We start from the raw sequence: 26,299 nt of genomic DNA, 5'->3' as shown, positions 1-26,299 counted from the left end.
CCGCTCATGCGGATTAGAATCTTGCTGAAACGCATACTGTATGTGTGTCATCACATTTCTATATGTATTATTTATTAATCAATACTTTTGCTAGTCTTCTTTTCATACTGTTTTTATTTTATGCTCATGCTTGTACTGTATGTCTCATGGGAACCTTGTTGAAACGCATATGTGTGTCATCACATTTAGGCGCATGCGCGTATGACTTCTCATTCAATGTGAATTTCAAGTCTGAAAAAAAAAACTTTTTTTTCGTGTCTCGACATGGGCTTTCTATTTTTCGTGTCTCGACAATTTTTGCTATTCTGAGAATCAATCACTACTGTAGCTTTTTAATTCTGTACTAGTTATGTACTTACTTTATGAGGTGGGTGGCATACTATGATTTTTATCTGGGGGTGTGGGGTTCAAAACTTTATGATCACCTGTTGAAAATATTTCTTTGAACTAATAATCCAGCATACAGGTTTCCCCCCCACCACACACACACACACAAGGCTAAAGTGTTTCTACTTCTTATTGACACCTCCCCCAAACCATTAATTTATAATTAGTGGCTTTGTAGCTTAGTTTAATCTTCCCGAGCCTGGGTTCAATTAAACGCGCATGCGTACAGTACGTGTGAAAAGCATATGCGTGTTATCACATTTATGCGCATACGTGTATGTCTCATTGGAACCTTGTTGAAACGCATATGCGTGTCATCACATTTAGGTGCATGAGTGTATGTGAACACGAGAAACCCCCCCCCCCCCCCCCGAGCCATTCATGAAAATTCTTGTAGGCTGATAAGCCCTTACTGTGGAACGAATCCTCCCCCAAAAACATTATTTTGTTTTTTTTACTAACTAATCCTGCACACACATCTACTGTAGCAGTTCCCCACCCCCAACCCACCAAGCACGCAAAGTCTTACTAACAAGACAACGGTAATGCAACCGCTTATCAACACCCCCTTTTCCCTCACCCGAGCCAATCATGAAAATTCTTGTAGCCTTTTTGAGGGACTGACTGATTTTAACCAGCGTTAAATTTGTAGTCTACATTATCAAATGCCCCTGTGGGCTTGTTTACGTGGGCAAGACATCGCGTATGCCTAAGGAACGAATAGCAATGCATTGTTCCACAATACGCAAGGCCCTTGCTAATCCCACCAATTCTGATGATCTTAAGTTGTTACCAGTGGCAAGGCACTTTAAGCTTAAACAGCACAGCTTGGCCACCTTTCGATGTATGCCCGTTGTACAAGCCCATACTCCAGCCAGGGGAGGAAATAGACACAGGCTTTTGCTTCAGTTTGTGGCGAGGATGATTCACAGACTGGATTCTATGGCCCCTAAAGGCCTGAATGAGGACATGAACTTGGGTTGTTTTTTGTAATTTTTTGTAACTATTATTGTTCAACATCAACTGTATGTATACATGGATCAGCGTAGTTCAAAATGATTAGTTTAAAATGCATTTATATACAGTATTATTTATTACAGCTTGCATATTCTTGTTGTTCAGCTCCTTCCATTGATTTTATTTTCCCCTCCCGGTTCTCTTCACTTTACCCTCACTGTGTATTGGGTGTCCTTTATTCCACATTTTTTCAGGTCCGTATACTGTATATCTATAGAGTCCTGTATAGCACGTTCCTTTATTTGACCACACTTTGTGCCTTCAGCAGTACTTGGTTCACTAGGGGTTAACTAGCAACCTATGTATATCCATGCTGCATGTGACGCCGTCAGGTGTATTATGGGTTACCCGACTGGGATTACAGTGGGTTCCATCTGCCATAGGATTCTACAGATATACGCATGCCAGTATCTGTTATTCTTAAGTGCTGTTTAGGACCAAGTTCATCACTGCTATAATACATACACATTTGCAGTGATGTATCTGTGCACGTGCAGTACCCATGACAACCACTGGTGTCTGCTACTTTTAAAGAGTTGAGCACACATGTGGTTGCCTTGACAACTGGGCCAGCTGATGCAGCATCAGTTTGTATATTTGACGATACAGGGGATTCCTTCCCCTTCTTTCTCTACCTCTGTCCCATTTCCTTCCAATCCCTCTACCCTCTCCCACTCCTGTCCCATTCCGTCTACCTCTCTCTCTACCCCACTGCCTCAGCGCATGACCCGCAGGTCTCATGCGCCCGAGCGGACCCCGAGCCCCTGCGGTGACGCTCCCCGCTCCCAGACACCCGCTATGCCCGCGGCCAGTGCCTTACCTTCCCTGGCATCTCCGTCCGCTCCTATGCCTCCCTCTATCGGGGTAACTGCGGTGCGGCGCTCCGCGCGCCTGGTGACGTGGCCTGTGTGTGCGCTCCCTCAGCTTGCAGACGGCGCGCGCACACGCTCCCCTTCTGGGCTCTGTCGCCTTTCTGGTTCCTCCTCCCGGTCCTTGCGGGCCATCTCCCTGTCGCAGCCTGTGCGCGCACACCCTCTTCTTACAGAGGGCGCGCGCACACGCTCCTCTTCTTGGGCCTGCCATGTTCCTGACTCCTCCTCCCAGTCCCTACAGGCCATTCCCCTGACTGCCCCTTCTGTCTCCTCCTCTTCTCTCCCTGACCTATCCCTGTTGTCTCCCACTTCTCTCTCTGTTCCTCCCCTCTCCCTATTGGTGTGTCTCCCTTTATAATCCCTGTTTGTCCTCTCTATCGTCGCTCTGCATAGTTCCTGTTTCCCTGTGTGTGCTGACCTATGCTGTGCTCCCTCTGTGTGCCTGCTGTATCCTGCTCCTGTGTTTACTGTGGATTTCTCTGGCTTTTGACCCCTGCTTGTCCTGGACTACCCTGCTCTCTGTACCCCTTGAACCTTGCTACGAACTCTACCTTGCTGACCTCTGGAATCCTTGGACCTGGCTTTGTACCCTGATGACTCTACCCCCTGGACCCCTGGACATTGGCACATGGACACGACCATTCTTATGCTTACACCAACAGACGTTGCAAGTATCGTTAACCACTCTCTCTACAGGCCCAGCAACGCTATACCACACTCCGGGCTTGCTCCCACTGCTGTGGGTGTGTGGTGTAATACCATTCCCACCTCAGTACTGGGGTCTTGCCAGGTCTGTGAGCATACAGGCGTGACAGTATACATGCAGTCACACTGACAGCCTGGGTTTGATCATGTGACTTGGATTCCCCAATAGGAGTACAGACATGGAGTTGGAGCATGATCTAATTAGATTGTATTATGCACAGCTGTTTTGTCGGCTGCTGATGATGCTTTTTGATGATGTGGAGATGTTTATGTCACTTGGGAGTTGGGGTATATAAGTCACTCACTGTCCTGTGTCTGTTGCACCCCCCTGAGGAAGATCCCCCTATGCGTTAATGTATACTTTTATATATATATATATATATATATATATATATATATATATATATATGTGTGTGTGTGTGTGTGTGTGTGGGTTGCCAGGTCCCCTCTGGTCCCCCGTGCTGCCGGGTTTCCCCACCCTCCTTACCCTCACTGGTGGGGATGTTGCGGCAGAGAGACGGAGTCGCCTGTGAATCCCGACGTAGGGCACATCCATGTTGTGCGTGCGCGCGCTTGCGCGCAGAGTCCCGCATGCGCAGAAGAGGCGGATGCAAGTTAGGAGTCCTCAATGGTTAAGGCATGCGAAGGGCACCTCATGGCGGCCATTAGAGTTGTGGTTGCGCAGTGTCCTATGCGCACGCGGTCCTAATGTTAAGTGTGCAGCAGAGAGACTACAACTCCCATGATGATAAGGGAGAAGCTGCCAGGTGATGTGCCATAGCCAATGGAATGTCTGGATTGCTTCTAAAGGGAGGAAAGACTACTGCCTGCTGGTCAGGAAATGGAGAGTCAAGACCTGGACTCTGAAGGTGCAGGTAGTGTCCACGGAGCAGTGCTCCAGGGACTAGGCCAGAGGTAAATCCTCAGGGCCCAGTTAGTCCCCGGAGACACGGTAGAATAACTGTATGGTATAGGGAACGGCCTTGAGATAGGGACTCCTTCACTATACTCATAGAGAGAGAGATGCTGCAAGACCGTGCCTTACTGTCAGTACAGTGTGTAGCTGACAGAGTATTTGACTCCATAGCAGAGACTGTTCTCAAAGGATCATCCGGCTGGGGATCCCTCCCCTTGGGAGTTTAGACGTGTACTCATTCCTGCAAGGATCAGCGCGTTGCGCCGTGGGACCACGTTGCGGAGCTGTTGATCATCAAGGATTATCCTGGTCAGGACTATGACCAGGGAGGTAGTATAAGTGCACCAATGGGCCCCAACACAGGGAAGCGCTATCCCTCACACTCACATTAACTTTATAGCTGGTGGACACTCAGAGGTTAAGTGCCCTGGCACATTGGTACACCAAGGACAAAGGGTGATGCAATGACTAATATGTGGAATAATGCCATGATTGACATGTGGGGTGGTACCATGATAATTCTGATGAATGATGCAATGATGTCTATGCAATGAGAGTTATGCAGAAGTTATAGTACATGCTCAGTTAATACAGTTTTATCCAATTGTGTGTATTAACTGTATGGTTGTTCTGGTGAGTGCACACTCCCACCACATTGGGATCCCTCATCAGTGGAGGCACTGCACCATTTGTAAGTATACCCCAGGCTCCCAGTGGTGGAGGTTCAGGCCTCCTGTTAGCCTCACAGGTGACAGCAGCACACATAGTTGCAGTACCCAAGGGGTGCACCCGCTACATTTGAAGGTGCTGCTGAGAGTCAGACCTGAGGTGCCCTGTTCAGTAGATAGAGCTGTGATGTTATCATCATCATGTTAACCCCATCAAGGCAGGAGGTCCATGCTTGGGCCTTCAAGGTCCGAGAACCTCCCAGTTACGTAGTGGCAGTAGGGAGTGTCCCAGCTTTAGTAGAGGAAAGTGACATCCGGGACTCCCTGAAGAAGCTCTTGGGCCTAGATAAAGTGTGGGTACGGGGCCAAGAGTTTGACACTACCTTTCAATGGAGTACCATATTATTAACTGTGGGACAAGATATATGCCAGAAAACAGCCCCATCCAGTTTACAAGACCCCGAGACCCCGCCAGAGGGCTATCCCCTCATATACTCAGACTTCCGGGACCTATTTATATCAGTAGACTCTCCTCCGGCCCAACTGCTTCTCGAAGAACCTTCTACCAGTGCGTGGCAGCCTACTGCTCTGGTGTCCAGTACCCCTAACAAGGTAGACCTGCTACCTCCCAAAGTCGCCGTTACCCCGAGTGCCCTCGCTGGAACGAAAAGCTGGGCCGAAAGTCCGCCCCTTGTGCTGGCTCTCAATTCCAGGGCGCTCCCCAGAAACATCAGTGACAGTCGCGTTACTAGTGAAGGCTCCAAAATAAGGGTGACCTTGCCGCAATTAGTGGAAGCATTGACCCAGTCCTCTCAGTCTCAAATTATCGCAAGCTCAAAGCCTTTTCTGGGGTCCTCCCAATGCCACTGGGCGAAGAAGGGATAGATGTCTGGAAGGTGCATACTCTAAAAGTATTGGACGAATGGCCCTGCACGGATGCTGTAAAAAGGCAGTGCATCATGGAGTGTCTCAGGCCACCCACCTCCACCATTGTAGGTATTCACCAGGAACAATACCCCGAGTTGACGCCTCGGATGCAAGGGAATTTTCTGCTGGAAGCCTATGGGTTGCCGAAAGATGAAGGTACTCTTTGGACAAGATATTATACTCTCTACCAGAAAGAAGGAGAAGAGTTGTCAGCATTCATCCACCGCATTCAATTGGTTCTAGGGATCATAAGCAATCATAAGTTGATCTCCGCCTAAGGGATGGATGAAGCTCTTCACAAGCAGTATTTGCGGGGCTCAAGCCCAACTCACCCCATAGCCAACATGATACGCAGCACTCTTATGCAAGGGAACCCTCCCACCTTCACAGGGTTGTTGCAGCAGGTGAAGGTTAATGAAGCCCATACTTTGTAACACTCACCCGGGAAGTCCACAATGCAGGCTACGTTCACCAGAGTACCTACTTCCCCAAAGAGCAAGGACTCCTACAAGGGATTGGCCAGAGAAAAGGGCTGCAACAGTGGAAAAGACACACACATCCCTGAAGTGCCTGGGTCTCCTCCCCAGTCCCCTGGCAGTTCAAGATCCCGCACCAATTTCCACTGCTTCAATAGTGAACCAGGTCATGCTGCAAGGATCTGCCCACACACCAGAAACCCTACTACAGGACCCAAGTCCTTCACCGTGCAAGTTCAGTAATCACTCACTTCCTTTCCCGCTCTACCAGCGGATGACGAAGAAGAGATGGAGGCCCCCACGGAAGAAACACTCCCACCGCATGACTACTACCGGGTGTGACCCACTGCTATAATAAGAGTCGTCGTAGAAGGTGTGTACGCCTCAGCTTTGATGGACACTGGGTCGCAGGTGACAATTATCTATCGGACATTCTACAACCAACACCTTAGCCATCTGCCCCTACAGTCGGCTAAAAATATCAAGTTGTGGGGCCTCAGTAACGAGGATTATCCCATCTATGGAGTGATAGCCGTGCAGATTAACATATCACAGTTGAACACCAATCGGACTCACCCAATGAGATTGGAAGCCCTGGTCTGCCCCGAGCCCAAAGAACACCCAAGTGCTCCCATCATATTGGAACGAACGCTGACGTAGTAAGGTCAATGATCCGATCCTATCTACAGGAGATCGGTGAACTACCTCTGTCTAAGCTGCAGCTCCCTCCAGCCCTCAAGGACGAATGCTTACGAGTCGCTTCCCAGGAAGAATACGGGGAGATCTTCCATCACGAAAAGGGGCTGATAGAGATTCCACCAGGGGAAGTGAGACACATGACCACCGTGGTCAGATACTGGGGCAGAGACACTGCAGACACCTTGTTCTCTCTAGAGACCACCCCTGAAGATGATCTCAAGAGAGGGTACAAATTGGTGCCGGAGATGAGGGAATGGACAGCAGCTACACTGGCGACACACTTTATTCGAGCTCGGCTAGTCCCACGAATTCGGGTATACTCGGGTGTATTGAGGTTTGTGACTGTTTTCTGCCCGAGTGCATTGCGTTATTTTCCAGGCAGGGATTGAAGCATTTTATTCCCGCTGGCTGCAATACTGCACAGTATATATATATATATATACTGCATTACAATTCATGAATTTATGCCATCTGGTAGACACGCGAAGCATTGCAGCCTATTAAATCCTAATCATTATCATTTAACAGATCAGCCACCCGTCAGCCAGGCATGAACCATGGCTGGGAAGGCAAACGCAACGGGACTTGTCAGAGGTGAGGAGCAGCGCATTCCAGGTATCTGCCAGGTACATACTGGGTATTTGCTCGAATAAAGTGTGTCGCAGCAGTATTCCTGAGAAAATTACGGTGTCCATGCAAAACGTCTCCCTACATCCAGTGTCATTTGAATTTGGACAGAGACTGGCAGGATATACCCAGTGACAACTGTGGAGACAGTAGTACATGTCCAGGCTGCTAACGCCCAGGAAGAGCCAGAAGGGTTACAGTTCGACTTTGGAGATTCAACTATCTCTGAAGAGTGGAAGAAGCGGTTGAGTGCACAGCTGGAAGAACGCCAAGATGTGTTCTCTACTTGTGAGTTGGATGTGGGCTGTAGCCGTAACGCCCAACACACGATCAGATTGAACGATGCCACCCCATTCCGGGAGAGGCCCAGGCGTATTGCACCCAGGGACGTGGATGATGTAAGCAATGTCATCAACAAGATGGAAACGGCAGGCATAGTGACGGAGTCACGAAGTCCTTACGCTTCTCCAATAGTGATAGTAAGGAAGAAGAACGGGTCCGGTTTAAGCTCCACTCAGTCTGGGAAGGCAAATGGTAGTCCGAGGTCTTGCCATTCATCCCAGGACATGGGTGCTAAGCCTAAACCTACTGCCCAAATGCTCTTCACAGCTCTGGCATCCTCTGAGGCTTTCATGTCCGATGTCTGGGTAGACACAGTTGCACCAAGCTGGTAGCCCAGTGAATTAATCAGGTGAACATGGTCCGGAAAGACCCAGCTCATTATACTGTGCATCAGCATATACTGTATACCCTTTAAACACACTGTTTGATAAAATATATACTTTATACTTCTCTAAGTCTTATGGTTATGGGGAAAAGAATCTTGGTCTTTATTCCTACTAGCCATATTCCCCACACACTATACCGGACTTGGACTTTAAAAACTCCTTGCAACCTTATGTAGGGTTGGAGTACCCCCAGAGCCCCTATACCGGGTTCTGGGTGACCTGGGCATTAACTGGGCATCCCCTCTTAAACTTGGGACCCCTTTCACGGTCCAGGGATAGCACACATTCCTATGCCCTATGTACCTTTCTGGTCTGTGCTGAAGCAGGGAATCCTAGTGGTGATTCACGCAAGCGTTTTCAAGGGGAGATTTTGCCTGAGCAATGTGTCTCAATGTATAACAGAATCCGTCCTGATTCCCAGGTATATTTTTGGGGTATCCAGCAACTCTGGAACCCGGCTAGCTAGACACATTCTGACAAGACTGTCTCTGTAAAATCACCCTTGAAATTCATAGCCTAGCAATCTGTGCTTGCTGGAACACCTGGAATTGTAAAATCACAAAAATTCTTTATTGTCACATAATTTACAGAAATGCATTGATAGTCACTGGGCTCAAGAGCTGACACTCCCGAACCCCAATACATGGATCAGGGGTAACCAAATGGTTGTAACCTTTATTATGAGCCTGGTTACACCCTCACAGTCACACTGCATTTCCTGTAAGATTTCATATATATGTTGGAGTGCCCTTATAGACTACATTATAGGCTGCATGAAGCATTTTCTGAAAACAAGAATCCTAGAACACGCTAGGAACATTAGACCTGGGATGAATAAACACCGTACACCTCATCATTTTAGATTTATCATCAGAGCGATTCTAGTTTGATGAGGTATAAAGGAAACCAGGAGTTACACCCCAATAGACGTGGGGATGATAGGTTAAGGCTCTTTCTAAACAAGAAACTTTTTGGATTTATCAAATGAGGACTTTTGCCCCTAGAGGCCTAAATGAAGAACTTGTTGTTTGGTCACTTTATTAGATTTTTATTCTAATCACCATATATTCAACTAATATTTCTATTTAGTAGTTTTCAAATCCCTATTTTAAAATGGGTTAAATGGCTAAAATATATGTTCTCATTTTATTACTAGTGTTTTTAATATAAATTAATATAAGAATATTTAGTAGTAAGATATGTTGTTCTTTATTAACTATAGATTGAGTGAGTATAAGGTTTTTTAGTAGGTTTTGTATTTTAAACTTGATCCTTTGTATATCCATTGGTATTGACATAATTTTATTTTTAGCTTTTAAATATTTATATATTTTCAGCTGTCACTCAGCATTTCCCCAATTAAATTCTGTTTGAAGTTTATTTTTATTTTATGGTATTTTTTGATTTAGTTGTTATGATTATGTAGCAATATAATATGTTGATAACACTGTTCTCTCATATCAGTGTCCTATCCATTGGCTAAATACAACTGATAGTGGACCGCTCACCATATAGTATTTCATAGATAGTAGCCGGTGCAAAGGGATGGTACTGGCTTAGCGAGTATACAAGAAGACAAGGATAGTCTCCCACAGATCCCTTTTATCACTGCGCAGACAGGCTAATAAAGTGTTAATATGGGGTATAATGCTCCCTGATATGTGTACAAAAAAGCTGTAGGGGATATCAAATGTAATCGCACCAAGTTCTATGGATGAACAATTACCAATAAAAGCCTAGTTAGGCAAAACAAAAAAAGAGTTTATTATAATTAATGTAACATAACGACGCATAATCAATACGCATAAAGAACATTGAAACACAAGGTGGGGGTGATAACAGGAGACTAAATGCTGTATTAGTATCATATATAGTTCATAAAGTGAACCCTCCTGGTAAGCTCAGAATCGGAGAGGGGAGTAGAGTGGGAGTAGATGTAAATATACACAGGTATAGGGTGAATGCTAATATTCTATTGCAATTTTTAATCTGTGTGATAGCCTACTCCCTAAATGAATAAAGGGTGTAACCGTATATCATGTGTTGAAACCACAATATATACACAGTGCAATTACTGACAGTGTGTTCGTAGTCAGAGTGTCATCACCAACATGGTAGTATAATCTCTCTCACCAACATTTGAGTCACAGTATTCACAGTGCGCCTCAGTGTATTATGAGCAGTATAAAAACACTTAAATTGTCGTTGTCGGTGCAGTAGCACAATCTCCACTACCAGCTCAATGAACACTCTCAATCTCCCCTTCTCCCCGGTACTGGAGAAATCTCACCCGTGACCTCCGACGTCAACGCGATGACGTCATCCCGACGTACGTTTCGCGCTCGGGGGCTGGCGCTTTCTTAAGGTAAGAGGTGTCTTGCTGATTAGCGTTGTAGCTCTAAATACCCTTAGAATAGGGCGGTGCTAAGGATCTCCCCAATCACGCACTGGATCAGCGGATTACAGCTGGGGAAATGAGAGTATGTACTCAAGGGGTGGAGGGAATGTGAATGACAGGACCTTTGCTAGGTAGAGATTGGCTGAGTACTGTGTACAGTATAAACAAGTAAAGAATACACAACATATTGTATGTAGATAATGAATGAAATAATCGGGGGACTAAATGAGCATTTGCAAAGATGGATAAACACAGCTGGACCAGAATGTCACAGACAGGGATCACACTGATCATGTTAGTGTCTAAATATATAGATATGTTGTTAGAGTGTAGGAATGTACTAACCTACATTGTTCGCCCCTTAGGTTAAAACGGACTCTAAAATTAGCTGTATACCCGGTTCCCCCTAGAACCCATGGATGAATGATATTTGTGTCCTTAGAAGTAAGGTACTGTATTACTGAAAGGAGGTATAGATGTAACCCTCATTGAGACCGGCAGGACTGAGTGTATCTATTGTGTAAATCATTTACACTCAGTCTGCAATAGTAGCCTGTTCCAATCAACCATTCGTTGGCCCCAAGGAATATGTTGAATGCCAATAAAGACTAATTGATCACTGTTGCCATTGTGTTCATTGTCTACATGATGCACCACTGGTGTATCTGTGGCATTCCTTATGGAACCCAGGTGTTCCAGAATTCTCTTTTTGAATTGTCTGAAGGTTTTTACAACATATAGTTTGCCACAGCCACAGACTATCAGGTATATCACTCCTTCTGTGACACAATTAATAAAATCATTGATCTTAAATGACCGTTGTTTCTTTGAGTCCATGAATTCGAACCTCTTGGGTACATATCTACAGGCCTTACAACGGCCGCATGCATAAGAGCCCATAGGTTTCTTGTCAAGCCATGTTTTGTGTGGTTTTGTTTGGTAGTTACTCTTGACCAGGATATCCTTTAAGTTACGGCTTCTCCTGCTCGTAAGCCTAGGTATATTGGATATGGCCCCATGCAGGTCCTTGTCATCAAGTAGTATATGCCAATGTTTATTGAATATCCGAAAGATGGACCCCCACTGGTCACTAAATGTGCCAATGATGCGAACCGGTTTGTAATCACTGGTGGTGTTGATATGGGATGTATCTGCCAAGAGCTGTGTCCTACTTGTATCAATTGCTTGATTGTATGTTTTTTTAAGATTAGCCCTCGAATGTCCACGTTCAATGAATCTTTGAGTCATATCTTTTGATTTCTCCTTGAATTCACTCTGGGTTGAACAGTTTCCTCTAAGGCGGAGGTATTGGCCTGTAGGGATAGCCTTAATTATATGTTTTATCAATGGTGAGCCGAAGAGCCAAAAACCTTAAAGACATCCTAGTCCACAGCCACTACACGGAAGTCCCCATGCAATCATGGCTACCATCTAAACCGAATGGCAGCTATTCATGCCATCACTGCAAAGCATGTCCCAACATTCACACTACCAAAACATTCCAAAACTGGGACAACTCAAAAACGTTCCAGATTAGGAAATTTATCACTTGTCAAAGCTTCGGCGTGATATACCAAGGCCTCTGCAAATGTGGGAAGATCTACATAGGCAAAACAAAACGCAAATTCCAACAACAGGTATTGGAACACTTAGGCACAATACGGAATAATGTACACACCCCACTGGCGAGGCATGTTAACTCTTGTCAACAAGGCAATCTTAAATCTATACAGTTTACAGGTATAGATCAATTCTCCCTATGGCAGAGAAAATGGGACATTGACACTGTGCTTCTACAGAAGGAAGCTCGATGGATTTATAATCTCAAAGCATTAACACCTAAGGGCCTCAATGAAGGTTTCGTTTATAGTCCCTTTATATAAAACTGCAAATAATAAAATTCACATAACTTTACAATCAATTAATAACATCTAAGTTCTATTCAATATGAATAAGATCCAGTTACCTATGACTCAATTTGTACCATCTAAAAAATTTACAATCTATTAATTTAAGTCCATGAAATGATTGATCAAACAAGTGCATTATTATTCACAAACCAGGCAAACACAGATAATATTGAATTCATTTATTGATACAAAATAAACATGGTGTCACAACAGTGCAAGCAATTATAAACACATTAACTGACATTCTGTTAAACATCATAAGCAGGAAGCAATAAACCAGCATGCCTCAACATTTTCAAAGTCCCACATATTCAGTGAGACACGGAGCTGAATTCAATTTCAGACACATACCAGCCTCATAGAGAGCATGCGCGATCAGTCAATGGGGTTACTTTAGGTTAATCCAAGAGCTATAAATACCTTGCTCTGACATAGGAATCCCACTGACTATTCAGCCTTGAAAAAGCATTCGCGAAACGCGCGCGTCGGCAAGCACGTGACCACGTGCACGCGGAGGTGCTCGAGTTCACATACACTGACTCAGCGATATTGAGAGAGTCAGCGTGGCGCCTCCAGTGCACATTAAAGGACTATTAGGGTCCCAATGGACTCACTAGTCACATACAAGTAAAAGGCAACTATTAAATCTGGCACAACATTGTATTACCTAACTATGTAAGGAAGCCACAATGCTAATTCCCTGATACAGCGAGCAGCTCATAGGGTACAATACGATTTAGCAAAAGGCAAACCAAACCAGCAATTAACCTCTGGAGTGCCAGAATACAACCACACATGCTAAGCACTGTGCCAAATGGGGACAGGTCTGTCAATTGACCGATATACAACCCCAAAAGGTACAATACTCAGCTATTAACTTGGTATCTATCTAGAACAGAGTTATAGCAGTGTCATATTATACACCAGTACAAGTTTTATCAATACTAGTATACAGCACACCTCAGACATCAACAGCTATAGATGTTTATGTACCAAGCACCATACACCCTATTCAACATACCATCTATTGTATAGGGAGGTGACGGGAACATACAAATAGGTGCACTTTGACCAAGTTTTGTTCAATACAACAACTTTAATATGCTTTAGCTGCCATCACGCAATAGCACAGCATAGGTCCCATACTTAAGAGCACCAACTAGTATATTTTACTGGGGCACTGCATGTGTGGCCCAAACTGCTGACAATCCACTAGTACTCTAGTCAATTCACTCTACACGAGGAACACTAGGGCCAGTGAACTACCCAAACACTGGACATTAACCCAATTATGTACATTCTTCTGGACACATCTATCCAATAGAGACGCACACACTTGGAATATTTAATCTTTGTTTTAGACCCCAATATTTTAACGTTATTGTCATTAATAAAGTTATTTTAAAGAATCACCATATCATTTTGGAATAGAGTGCTACCACCAGGGGCTCTGTCTGTCTATTTTGTGTACTAAGTTACATGCCCCTTGCAGCACCACTCCCTCTGTAATATATCCAAGCTGAAGCGGGGGTACACCATAAGTTTCTAATTATATGTTTTGTATGTTGGCTATCAGCTCTAAGTAGGCTATTCATTGCAGTGCTTTTCCTAAAGATAGTAGTCTCTAGTTTACCTGTGATATCTTTGGTTATGGAGAGGTCAAGAAAATCTATTTTGGATTCGCTTGTAACAAAGGTAAGTCTCAGGTTGTGTGAGTTTGAATTTAACATATCCATAAATTCTGTAAGAGATACAAGTGTTCCTGTCCATAATACCATAATATCGTTGATGAACCTTACCCATAACTCAATTAACCTAGTATACGGTTCCAGGGCATCGCTGAAGACCACTGTTTCCTCCCACCAGCCCAGATATAAATTGGCATAGGTGGGAGCACATGTGGTCCCCATAGCGGTGCCCTGTATTTGGTGGTAATACTTGTTATTGAATATAAAGTAATTCTTGGTCAGGGTAAGGTCCAGCAATTGAAGGATAAACTAATTGTGGGTCATTAAATTTTTACCTCTTTATCTCAGGAAATGTGATACTGCTTTCAACCCAACTGAGTGAGGGATACTCGTGTATAATCCCTCAAAACCAAACTAACCAAAAGTGTATCAGGATCTGTTATAACATCATAAAGTTTAAGGAGCACATCTTTAGTATCACGAAGATAAGAGGGCAGGGCACTCACGAACGGACGTAATAATGTATCAATGTACAGTATACACTGGCATTCGACGTTAGATTACCAATGCCAGGGACTATTGGTCTTCCGGGGGGTGGGATCTTCCACTTATGTATTTTGGGGAGCTGGTAAAAGGTGAATATTCTAGGTTTCTTAATGTATAGGAAGTCAAATTCCTTTTGAGATATTACCTTATTGTTCTTACCGTCTTCCAGAATTGTTAGTAATTCCTTCTGGAAAACCAGGGTAGGATCACCATCAAGTATGCGGTAACAATTTTTGTCAGATAGTAATCTGAGGCATTCAGTCACATACATGGTATTGTCCATAACTACCAAATTTCCCCCTTTGTCTGATGACTTGATGACTAATGTGTCGTCATCCCTAATCTCCTTCAGTGCCAAATTTTCCTGAAATGTGAGGTTATATTTACTTGTTTTGTTAGTGAGTTTTTCTAAATCATGGGTCACGCATTCAGTGAACACTTTCACCTGTGCACTGATTTCGTATGGAGGTGTAAATGTAGATTTTACTTTTAGTTGCGTAAAGGGGCCCTCCCCAGGGGTTCTGTTACTTTCTTCTTGGAGTTCCTCAAGAATATCTAGATTCTTTAAATCTATAGAGTTAAGATTTTCTAGAGAGGTGTTCAATATATTCCACTGTTGTTTTCTTATGAAAAATTTGTGTAACAGGAGTTTTCTGGAGAAAAGGTTTAGATCTTTGATAGTTTCAAACAGGTTCATTTTACTTGTGGGGCAAAAGGATAGCCCTTTAGACAGGACCTGCAAGTGATGTATATTCAATTATTTAGAAGATAAATTTATGACTTGTGTTGTTTCTGTTGTTTGTTCTTTATCTTGTTGGTCCTTTTGTGTTCTGGGTCTTTGTATCGCCATACTTTCCTGTCTCTTTAATAATCTCCCCGATCCCCTCCTGGTCTTCCTCCTATGTTGCTTAGGTATGAGGGACCCTCTAGTTCTAAAAAATTAACGATACTGGTGGATGGTGTGGGAACAGTGGTAGATGGCCCTGGCTCGTTGCTCTGGTCGTGTTATAAGTTACTTGTTGAGCCCTCCCATTCGGTGGATAAATTGAGGGTCTCCTGGCGACGTGTACTCTTATTTTGTCATCTGTGTATTAAGATTTTATATTTGAAGATGCGGTTTTCCTCAAAATCAATTTTATCTCTTGTGTACCTACGATGTTTTCTTTCCTTAACGTCTGCTATAAAGCTATCTACCTGTGTTTTAAGTTTGAGTTTGTATTTATCAAAATTAGGGGTTTCCCTCCAGGTATCAATTATAGGTAGTTGTTTTGTAACTTCAGTTTGAATTGCATCAAATCTCTTGGTTTCAAATTGTACCAGAAGTTGCATTAATTCAGCAGAACATTTAAGAAGTATTTTTTCCCATTGTGTCTGGAAGATTTCATCAGTAATCTGGTGGGAAGGAGCTAAATTTGGTCTCAAACCTCTGGGTACTATAGCAAGTTTAAGGTAATTCTCCAGGCTTGCTACTTCCCACCAGATCTTGGCCCTTGTGCAATACAGTCTCTCAAGGTCACTAAAATATCTGTTGATATCTCTAGGAGAAGTGGCTGATGGTGTTAGTTCTTTATTAGAAAATAGATTTTGTGCCTCTGTTTGCCAAAGGCCTAGGTCTTGTTGAGTTGATAGAAAACCTGTCATGTTAGGGAAAATCGTCCTTTTTAGCACAGGTATTGTGGAACGTGGAGTGTACTCAGGCACCAGTTGCACTTAACCAGTGTTAAATGCACCAATCAATATAGGATAAACTGTCAAAGGATGCACCCATAAAAAAATAGATGCATATAATCCCCCTTGGGGAGCTGGTCAAACTAAGAAGGACACTCAAATGTCCAAAAACGTTATATAAATACAACTGATAGTGGACCGCTCACCATATAGTATTTCATAGATACTGTAGTAGCCGGTGCAAAGGGATGGTACTGGCTTAGCGAGTATACAAGAAGACAAGGACAGTCTCCCACAGATCTCCCACAGATCCCTTTTATCACTGCACAGACCGGCTAATAAAGTATCCATTGGCAACTATTTTTAAGCATTGTCTTTGATGTTGAATTGTCATTTTAAACCTGTGTTTATTAAAATGTATATATGTTTGTTTTTAAGGGTTGATATAATACACCTGTGTTTGACGTTTTGGCAGTTATATAACACCTGTGTTGGTTCCATGCTATGAACTGTGTTAATTTAATTTGATTTTTTGAGTTACCAATTACTGATGAGCATGGAGTTTAAAATGTCAAACTGTTCTATTACACTAAAAATCCCTGATGAAGTAGATGTTAGTCTACGAAACGTGTAGGATTAGTGTTATTATTTACTGTGTGATATTGTTCCTGTAATCACTGCCTTTAAACTACAATCGGTAGTCTGCTTGAGTATCACTGATATATTGCCGGTTGTCGCCTAATTGTGGTGCACCCCAGTGACGTCAGTGACTACACTTTGAGGCACTAAAGCTATAGGCTTGCAGCTTAGGCTGAGAGAGCCTTAGAGCAGTCAGTGTGGGGAATAACTATTCCAGCCGCTTGCCGCTTTTCGGGCACTGACCCATGGACATTTTCCTTAGTGAAGGATCCTCTGGATCCCAAAAGTGATCGAGTGGAAAGATGTTTCTATCCGGCCCAGAGGTTGATGACTGCAGCAGGTGTCCACAAAGCAAGCCATCTGTATCCACGAGCGGTAACATGTACCCTAAACATGCCCTGTCTGTTTAACTGATATTTCTGTATGTGCATATATTACCACTAATTATAATCATTTACTTATTTACACTATGAGAGTCGTGCACTGTCTTTTCTTCTTTCTATGTTCATCTGTGTGATGCTGAGCAATCCACTTTGACAAGCAACAGACCCTCATTCCAGTATTGAAGGTTATTGTATGTATTTGACACATTTTATTTTCACATTCACATTAATAACACATTTATGTTCTAATTACTTTCAACATGTTTGAAAGTAATTAGAACACAAATGTGTTACTAATGTGAACATGAAAATAAAATGTGTCAAATACATACAATAACCTTCAACACTGGAATGAGGGTCTGCTTCTTGTCAAAGTGGATTGCCCAGCATCACAAAGATGAACATAGAACATAGAACATAGAAAGGAACAAAAGACACAGGGGGCTATGCACTAAGCTCAATGCTTTTGTGTCCGGATTAAATAAAAAAGCACGTCCGTTAAAAAGTGAGGCCGGAGACGTGATTCACTAAGGCCTTGAGCCCACTTTCTAACATACGTGCTCAAAACAGTCACAGCGTACGCGTTGCTTTTTTCCCCCCTGCTAGCGTTCTTAAACTTCATGTACGCTAGCTGATAGAAAAAATAAGCCACCTGTTACATTTGCATGGAGATTTGGCATCTCCATGCAAGGCTGTTACAGGCGATCGTACACTAAATAAATACATTTTAATAATAGTGTACATGAGCAGGGGGTCACCGGACCTGAACCGCATTGGTTTCAGGTCCAGAAGCCCCCTACTTCAGGAGATACAGGCCCCATTATGGGGTGCCGGTATCCACTGTAATTTTAAAGCTTCCGCGTCACGTGACCGGGAGATTTACATTCTGCAGGGGATACTGGCATCCCATTACGTGGCCTGTATCTTCTGAAGTAGGGGGTCCCCGAGGCTGAAACCAGTGCGGTTCAGCTCCGAAGACCCCATGCTCATTGACAGTATTATAACAGCAAACGTTACCATTTTTTTATAATTTGGTCATCTCCACGCTACGGCAATTATGGTCCCCTGAGGTTCCTGGGGTATCTGTGGGAGAGTCCATGGAAGGAGTGAATCCATTCAATGTAATATCATTGTAAATTACTGTGTGTGTGTGTCATATATATCTTTGTTGGGACATGGTAGTGTAGTGGTTAAATGCTGAAATGCTGAAGTGATGAATTTAGCCAATCACATGAAAACAATAGTAATCACACTTTCGCGTCACTATTTTGGAGGGATACCCTATATAAAGCGGCAATTTTGTTCAGCCAGTGTGGGTGTTGTTGTGAGGAGAGATAGAGTGGAGTTGGTGGTAGTAGTAGGAGAGAGTTGGTGATTCGTTGGCGATTATTGAATGAGTTGTCTTGTGTTATTATATTTTGTTTCTCTACATTTTTGTATTGTTAGTGTGATTGAACTTTGTTAGTGTGTCATTTTGGTTTATATTTGTTTTTTGTGAGTGACTGAAATAGAGAGGATGAGTGTACGTGGGAGTGGACGTGGACATGTGAGTGGTTCGGTGGCTGGTGGAGTGGTGGAGCGTGGGAGTGATGGAGGTGCGGTAGCTGGTGGAGTGGTGGAGCATGGGAGTGAAGGAGGTGCGGTGGCTGGTGGAGTGGTGGAGCGTGGGAGTGGAGGAGGTGCGGTGGCTGGTAGACTGGTGGAGCGTGGGAGTGGAGGAGGTGTGGTGGCTGGTGGGAGTGGGTGAGTGGGGAGCGTGGAAGAGGTGTGGGACATACAGATACGGTCCATCCTGCCAGGGCAGGTACGTCCCGTGATGATACTCCAGGTGGGGGAGTGCAGGTGGGAGAGGGTAGCGGGAGTACTGGACAGGGAGAGAGGGACACTGTCCACCATACAAACAGTGATGCGGAGGAGGATGGAAGTGATGAGGGGCCATCAACAAGCCAGGCGCAGACGAAGGGCCTAAGAAACCCCCCTCTTTACCCCTCGCGAAAATGACATTCTTGTTGAAGGTGTCATGGATTCCTATGAACAACTCTGTGGATCATTATCATGTAAGAATGTTTTAACAATTATTCTATTAGAATATAGAAAGTATGTTATATAGGCTGCACTATCTAATGTATTAACTATATTTGACATAGGTAAGTTGTGGGTGCTGGGGAACAATGAAGAGACCTCTCATCTCTCCTAAGAAACCCCCCGCTTTACCCCTCACGAAAATGACATTCTTGTTGAAGGTGTCATGGATTCCTATGAACAACTCTGTGGATCATTATCATGTAAGAATGTTTTAACAATTATTCTATTAGAATATAGAAAGTATGTTATATAGGCCGCACTATCTAATGTATTAACTATATTTGACTTAGGTAAGTTGTGGGTGCTGGGGAACAATGAAGAGACCTCTCATCTCTCCTAAGTACATATAGAACATAAAAAGTGTTCCCCGCACTCATAATGAATACTAAACAATCAATGATTCTTGAAATGCTGATATATATGAATGAGTAAAAGTAAGAACATTAATTGTCAATGTGCCCAAAAACTCTCATCACATACAATTAACAGGAGGGTGAGGGATGGTGAGGGATGGGGGGAAAGTGACATTACTAAAAAGTGAGGGATATGATAAAGAAATCCCTAACAGGGAAGGAAGTAGGTGCGGTGAGATGCAGGGGAAACGTCACGTTTCGTGGTCACTTACCCCTTTTACAGGCCCATTATCATAGTCACCACAAAGTGGGACTATGGTACTTACCGACTCCCTCACAGTAATTTCCTCCCAGTGTTAAAAGAAATGCTAAAAAATGCCATAAATGTTTATGCAAGACATGCATAACGTAACATTGAGCTGGTAAACATGTATGCTATAACGGAGGTGTGCAGCTGATTTGGCACATTTAATTTGTCACAAATGCGTGCATGACATAGCCTAATAGGTGTCTGTAATTATATGTACATGTTGTTAAAATCTTTTTTATATTACCATACATTATGAAATCACTACTGAAATGTATATTAACACATTGTTACATATACACAGGTAAAACCAAGACCAGTCAGAAGACAAAATTGTGGGCAGAGATATGCCGAGCTGTCTCATCAGCAGGTGTCTTTCGAAGGACCCCAGAGACGTGTAAAAAAACGATTTAGGGACATCAAACATAGGCTCAAGAATAAGATGGCACAGGCCGGACGCATCACATGTGGGACAGGAGGCGGACCTCCAGCATCACTGCATTTATACTCCTACGAGGAAAAGATGTATTCAATTATGACTCCCCGTCTTATATTTGGAATTGGAGGGAACAGAGATATTGGGCCATCTCTCTCACATTCGAGACCAGGTGAGTCGTATGCTATGACGTCAATATTTAATTCAGAAATAGTGAGAAATGAAAGCATTTATACATACATAAAACTACAATTATCTGTTTAGATGATGTGATCAGGAAATGGCAACATTACACATGTCACTATTCAGTTTATGAAAAGCATGCTTGTTATGGAAAGCTGCAGTTCAAGCAATATCCTGCATGTGTGTATTTTTTAATAAATCAGTTGTGTAGTAAGAAAAAATACTTGTAGCATGTTCTGTTTTAAACAAAACAACTTTGAAAGACCAATTTTCTTGTATTGTATTTTAACAAGCATGCTTGTTCCTCTTGTTCCTCTAGCAACCATTTATATTCCCCATATTTAAAGATGTCGACAAACGTCGTCCATCAATACAAGGAGAACGAATTGACCGGCAGCTATGCAGTGTTTAGGCAATTAGAGATTGCACACATCAAACTATTGAAGTTAAAAAAAAACATAAAAAAAATTAAAAAAAACAGGAGCTTGAACTGCAGCTTTAACTGATGCACGTATAAAAGAAATAGCATAACAATATGTGCATTAACATTGGAAGTACAGGCAAATAAAGAGGAGCACATAATTACTTAGTCATTATGTTGATTTTAACATTTTGTTCTTTATTATATAGTGATTGCTGAGGACACGGATTCAGATGCGTCTGCATCACCACAACAACGTGTCAGAAGTGATGATGAGATGATAGTCGATCCCCCACATATTCCTGTCCCAGATGCTGAAGATTCCGGACCTGATTTTATTAGAGGTTTACTAGAGGCCAGGTTTATCAAAAACCAGGAAGAACGGGCAGACAGACAGGCTAAAACCAATGAAAAAATATATGATGAAATGAAAAACAGACACACCTTACGACTAAACAACAGGAGACACTGGACAATATGGCAAATAACCTCTCTATCATTGCCAAATGTATGGGCCAGGTTGTGGCACATGTCCAGGCATAGCCACAGCCACAATCCCAGCCAGAAAGCGAGCCACAGGCCCAATCCGATGTACACCTACTATCCGATATAGAGCTACTATCAGATCTAGAGCTACTATCCGAGCCACAGACCCAAAGAGAGCCAGAGACCCATAGAGAGCCAGAAACCCAAACAGAGCCAGAGACCCAAACAGAGCCAGAGACCAAATCAGAGCCAGAGACCCAAACAGAGCCAGAGACACAGGCAATGGTACAGCAGGATCAAATGATGCAGGATCCAATAGCACAGGCTATTCCCCTGGCCCAAATCCTGGCACTGGCACAGCCTCAAAGCCGCAGCAACATCAGCTGGCACTGGCCCAACCATTGACACTGGCTCAAGCATTGGCACTGGCTCAAACACTGGCACAACCCCCGGCACTGGCTCAACCATTGGTACTGGCTCAACCACTGGCACAACCCCCGGCACTGGCTCAACCACTGGCATAACCCCTGGCACTGGCTCAACCACAGGCACAACCCCCGGCACTGGCTCAACCACTGGCACAACCCACGGAATTGGCTCAACCACTAACACAACCCCCGGCACTGGCTGAACCACTGGCACAACCCCAGGCACTGGCTCAACCATTGGCACTGGCTCAAGCATTGGCACTGGCTCAACCACTGGCACAACCCCCGGCACTGGCTCAACCACTGGCACTGGCCCAGCATCCAACGTCAAGAAGAAGGCAACGATCAACTAACCGTGGACGTGATCCCACAGCAAGGCCTTCCACACGTTCATCCCAAAGATTATCCAAAAAAAGTAGTCAATGTCTTATAATTCTTCATCTAAGTCTTCTTATTCAATTAGTTCCGTTCATTAATGTTCACCAAACATACTGAAAAATGTGCAATAATCAAGTGTGTATGAGAACATATTTCAGGTGCATACATGTGAAATAAAAGGATTAGGATTTCTCATGTGTGAATAATCTATCTATAGATATATATAAACCATACGATACCGTTTGAAGCATGAGATCAGGAGACAGCACTCTGGTAAGTTTGATCACAAGTTTTTGTATTGAAAAAGACACATAAACCGACGTTTCGGTCCCCCAGTGGGACCTTTCTCAAGGTGGTGCAAACGGTATTGTATGGTTTATTATTGCTTTATGGGACATTGACATCACTCAAATAATACAATTAATGTTTTCCTATGTCATCTGAAGAAACACACATGTAGTTATGGTGAAACTGTAATGTATTGGTCAAAGTTCTACTTGACTAATTGTACGAAGCATTTACATGAAAGATTCATATAGAAATCTGTGGTTTAAACGTAAAAATATTACTTATGATAGGGATACATGCCAGGTTACTGATAGAAGATATCAACATGTCATCTGCTCATACCCCTGCAGACAGTTCAATTATGTATGTAGTAATAGTTACATAAGTGGCAATAATAATATTAAGTAAGGAATTTGAACCATAACAATTGTCTAAGAATTTAAGAACACAATTAATTGTTTCGAAGTTGATAATGATGTAGAAAGTATTATATAAAAATTAATATAATCATTTCCGGTAGTTAAGTTGTAAGATAACATTATGCATAGTAATCAATACATCACTATCTCTTCACTTAATACCCAACATTCTGCATTTAATGATGCACACATTGTATAGGTGGGGTGAAACATGATTAATACAAGAAGAAATGTGTGAAACATTGACATACCATTGGCAGACGAAGTTCTGATCATTCACTACAAAATGTTCAGTTCTTTGGAGAGAGCAGGATCCTAAGATTAGATACACACAATGCAATGTAACACACATCACGAGATGATTACAGATTCGATTATATGTCTTAGAAAATCTTATATGTGAAAAAATTCTCTATTAATGTCGGCGAGTCTCCACCCCACTGGCTGTATGGTCCCTAACCCCTGCAGGAGGCACGAGAGGATCCTCCTCTAAATCCTCCGAATGTTGTCTTGAAGATTGTGACGTAGGGCAATGTTGTGCAGAATGCAACAACAAATCTTTATGTCGCCAACCTTCGCTGGCGAATACTGGAGTGCACCCCCAGATCTATCAAGACACCTAAAACGAATTTTCAACACTCCAAATGTCCTCTCGATCACCGAGCATGTGGATATGTGTGCAGCATTATATCGTTCCTCTGCAGGGGTTTGAGTATTACCCAGTGGGGTCAGAAGCCAAGACGGCTTCCATATCCTGAGTCGCCTCTAAGACAGTCAAATCACATAAAGGTTAATATACAGTAGAGGCAACTCTTATTCGAACAAAAACCAGTGGCAATTCCCCAAAAAACCCAGGAAACACCCAGGTACATTCTGAATACATGCCTTAAACTTTCCTTAAACTAGCCCCAGCATTTCTGCATTGATTAATGGCCTATCAGATTAACAGCGGGGGTCCCTGGCAGTCCCATTCAAACTGAATTGGAATGCCAGGGATCCCTGCTGTGTTAATCCTATGGGTCGTTAGTCAATGCAGAAATGCCTTAAACGTGCCTCAAACTAGCCCAGAACATACCCAGCACATACCCAGCACATACCCAGAATGTAACCCGGCTAGTTTACGTCAAATGTTAGAATAAACGTTGCCTCTACTGTATGTAACAATATTCAAAACATTGTCTATTGCCATTTCCTAGTACATGAGAGTGAATAATATACAACACATGCCCTAACAATGAAATCCTCCTTATCTAAGATGACGCTGCATGACATGGATTAGATATACAACTTCACAAATGTTAAGTATTTGTGGTTACTTACAATATTAGCAACACATAATGAAACATTAAACTCTACATTAAATGTACTTGTAAGTGCAGTTTCTTTAACATTGACTGACCCAATAGCCAACCGTCCTCGAATTCCCCCGCTTCAAATTTACAGAAGACTAATGAGTTCTTCAGAATATGGGAATCGTGGCAGGCACCTGGGAAGTGGGCTACCACACTCAGAATTTTCATGTATGCGTCACATACGACCTGCACATTGAGCGAGTGGTAATGTTTCCTGTTCCGGAAATCCCTCTTCTCTTCACATAGCGGGGTCAGCGCAACATGTGTGCAATCTATAGCATCCATCACATTGGGTAGCCCAGCTACATTATAAAATGCAGTCTTCAGTGCCTGCCACTCTATCTGCTCGATAGGAAAATGTATATAATCACTAGCGCGTCGAGTCAGTGCACATAGAAACTGGCTAAAGGCCCGCGAGAATGCCGACTGCGAGACCCCGCCTACTATGCCCGTAGTTGTCTGAAATGACCCCGCAGCAAGAAAATGTAATGAGCTCAGCATTTTAACAAGGCCAGGCACTGCATGACTGCTGTCTGTTGTTGACTCTAAATCTTCTCTTAACACTTCATAGAGTTCCAAGATAGCTGCTGAGCTCAATCGGAAGCGGCTGATAATCTTGTCCTCAGTCAACCCCTCTAGGGAGCTTCTTTGCTTAAAATTGCAGGGGGCTATGTGTCTCACAACACAGATTTCCCTCTCTCTCCTCTCTCTCCTCTCTCTCCTCTCTCTCCTCTCTCTCCTCTCTCTCCTCTCTCTCCTCTCTCTCCTCTCTCTCCTCTCTCTCCTCTCTCTCCTCTCTCTCCTCTCTCTCCTCTCTCTCCTCTCTCTCCTCTGCAACATAATCTCTCTCCTCCTCCTCGCAAAAAACAACACAAAAGCGTAATCTGGTGCCGCATCCATTTCACCCTGGAACGTAAGTGGCTCCTTATATCGTTTAAATAGGCAGACTAATAAGTCACATAATTGTAAATGATGACACGTGTGTTGGATAGTATTGTGAACATATGAATTGTAGTCATTCAAAAATTCATTGTACTTTAATTCAGATGTGTTACACACATAATTAAATGTGATGTAATCATCAATTAGACACCATTCGAGAATCCACAGTAAAACCGATGCTGCGACACACAATATGAGTAATTGCCAGAAAATAATAACTGAATCATTACATTTGTATGTAACATGTTGAGTCATGAACGTGTTACATCACAAGAAGTAATGGTTTGTTTGTATAAAGGTGTGTCAGAAGGTTGGATTATTGACAAGATGGTTGTTTGGTGATGACGGGAGTATTGCCCTTTAAATTAACCCCCTGCTAACGTTTGCTGGTACACTATAAAGTTTGGAAGATACATGTAATTCAATTTATATTAATTTAAAATCAATCATGTGTTCTCCTTTAATTTCAATTATTGATTATCAGCTCCGGGGGATACTGCTGCGGCCGAGTTTATTCGAGCATTTGCCCGTTCTCGGCCACAGCAGTAACCTGGCGCGCGCCGGAGGGTGCCGGGCGCGCGCCAAAGCAGCGGAAGAGCGCCCTCCGATCGGGGCGCTCTCCCTCCCGCTGCCGGGTCCGCCGGGTCCCCCGGAACCCCCTGCCGCCGTCCCCCACATCGCGGGACACCAGGGCTCCCTCGGGGAGCCCTGGACGCGCGTGCAGGGGGCGCTGACACCCGATGACGCGTGACCGCGCATCGGTGACGCGCGGCACGCCGAGGGAGTGGGGCTAGCAAGCCGGGGCATCCCCCGGCTTGCGTAACTAGCCCTGCTCGGATTAAACGTGTCGGTAGTGTACAGATATATTCACGCCAACATCCGTGGACTCCCAGACAGCTTCGAGGACCACCCCTGGACCCCTCTGAGTGCTAAATAAATGTACTTTCTTTCTCCATCTTAATGTATG

This window comes from Ascaphus truei, chromosome 1, assembly GCF_040206685.1.
Source record: "Ascaphus truei isolate aAscTru1 chromosome 1, aAscTru1.hap1, whole genome shotgun sequence".
NCBI lineage: Eukaryota > Metazoa > Chordata > Amphibia > Anura > Ascaphidae > Ascaphus > Ascaphus truei.
This window is presented reverse-complemented; position numbering follows the sequence as displayed.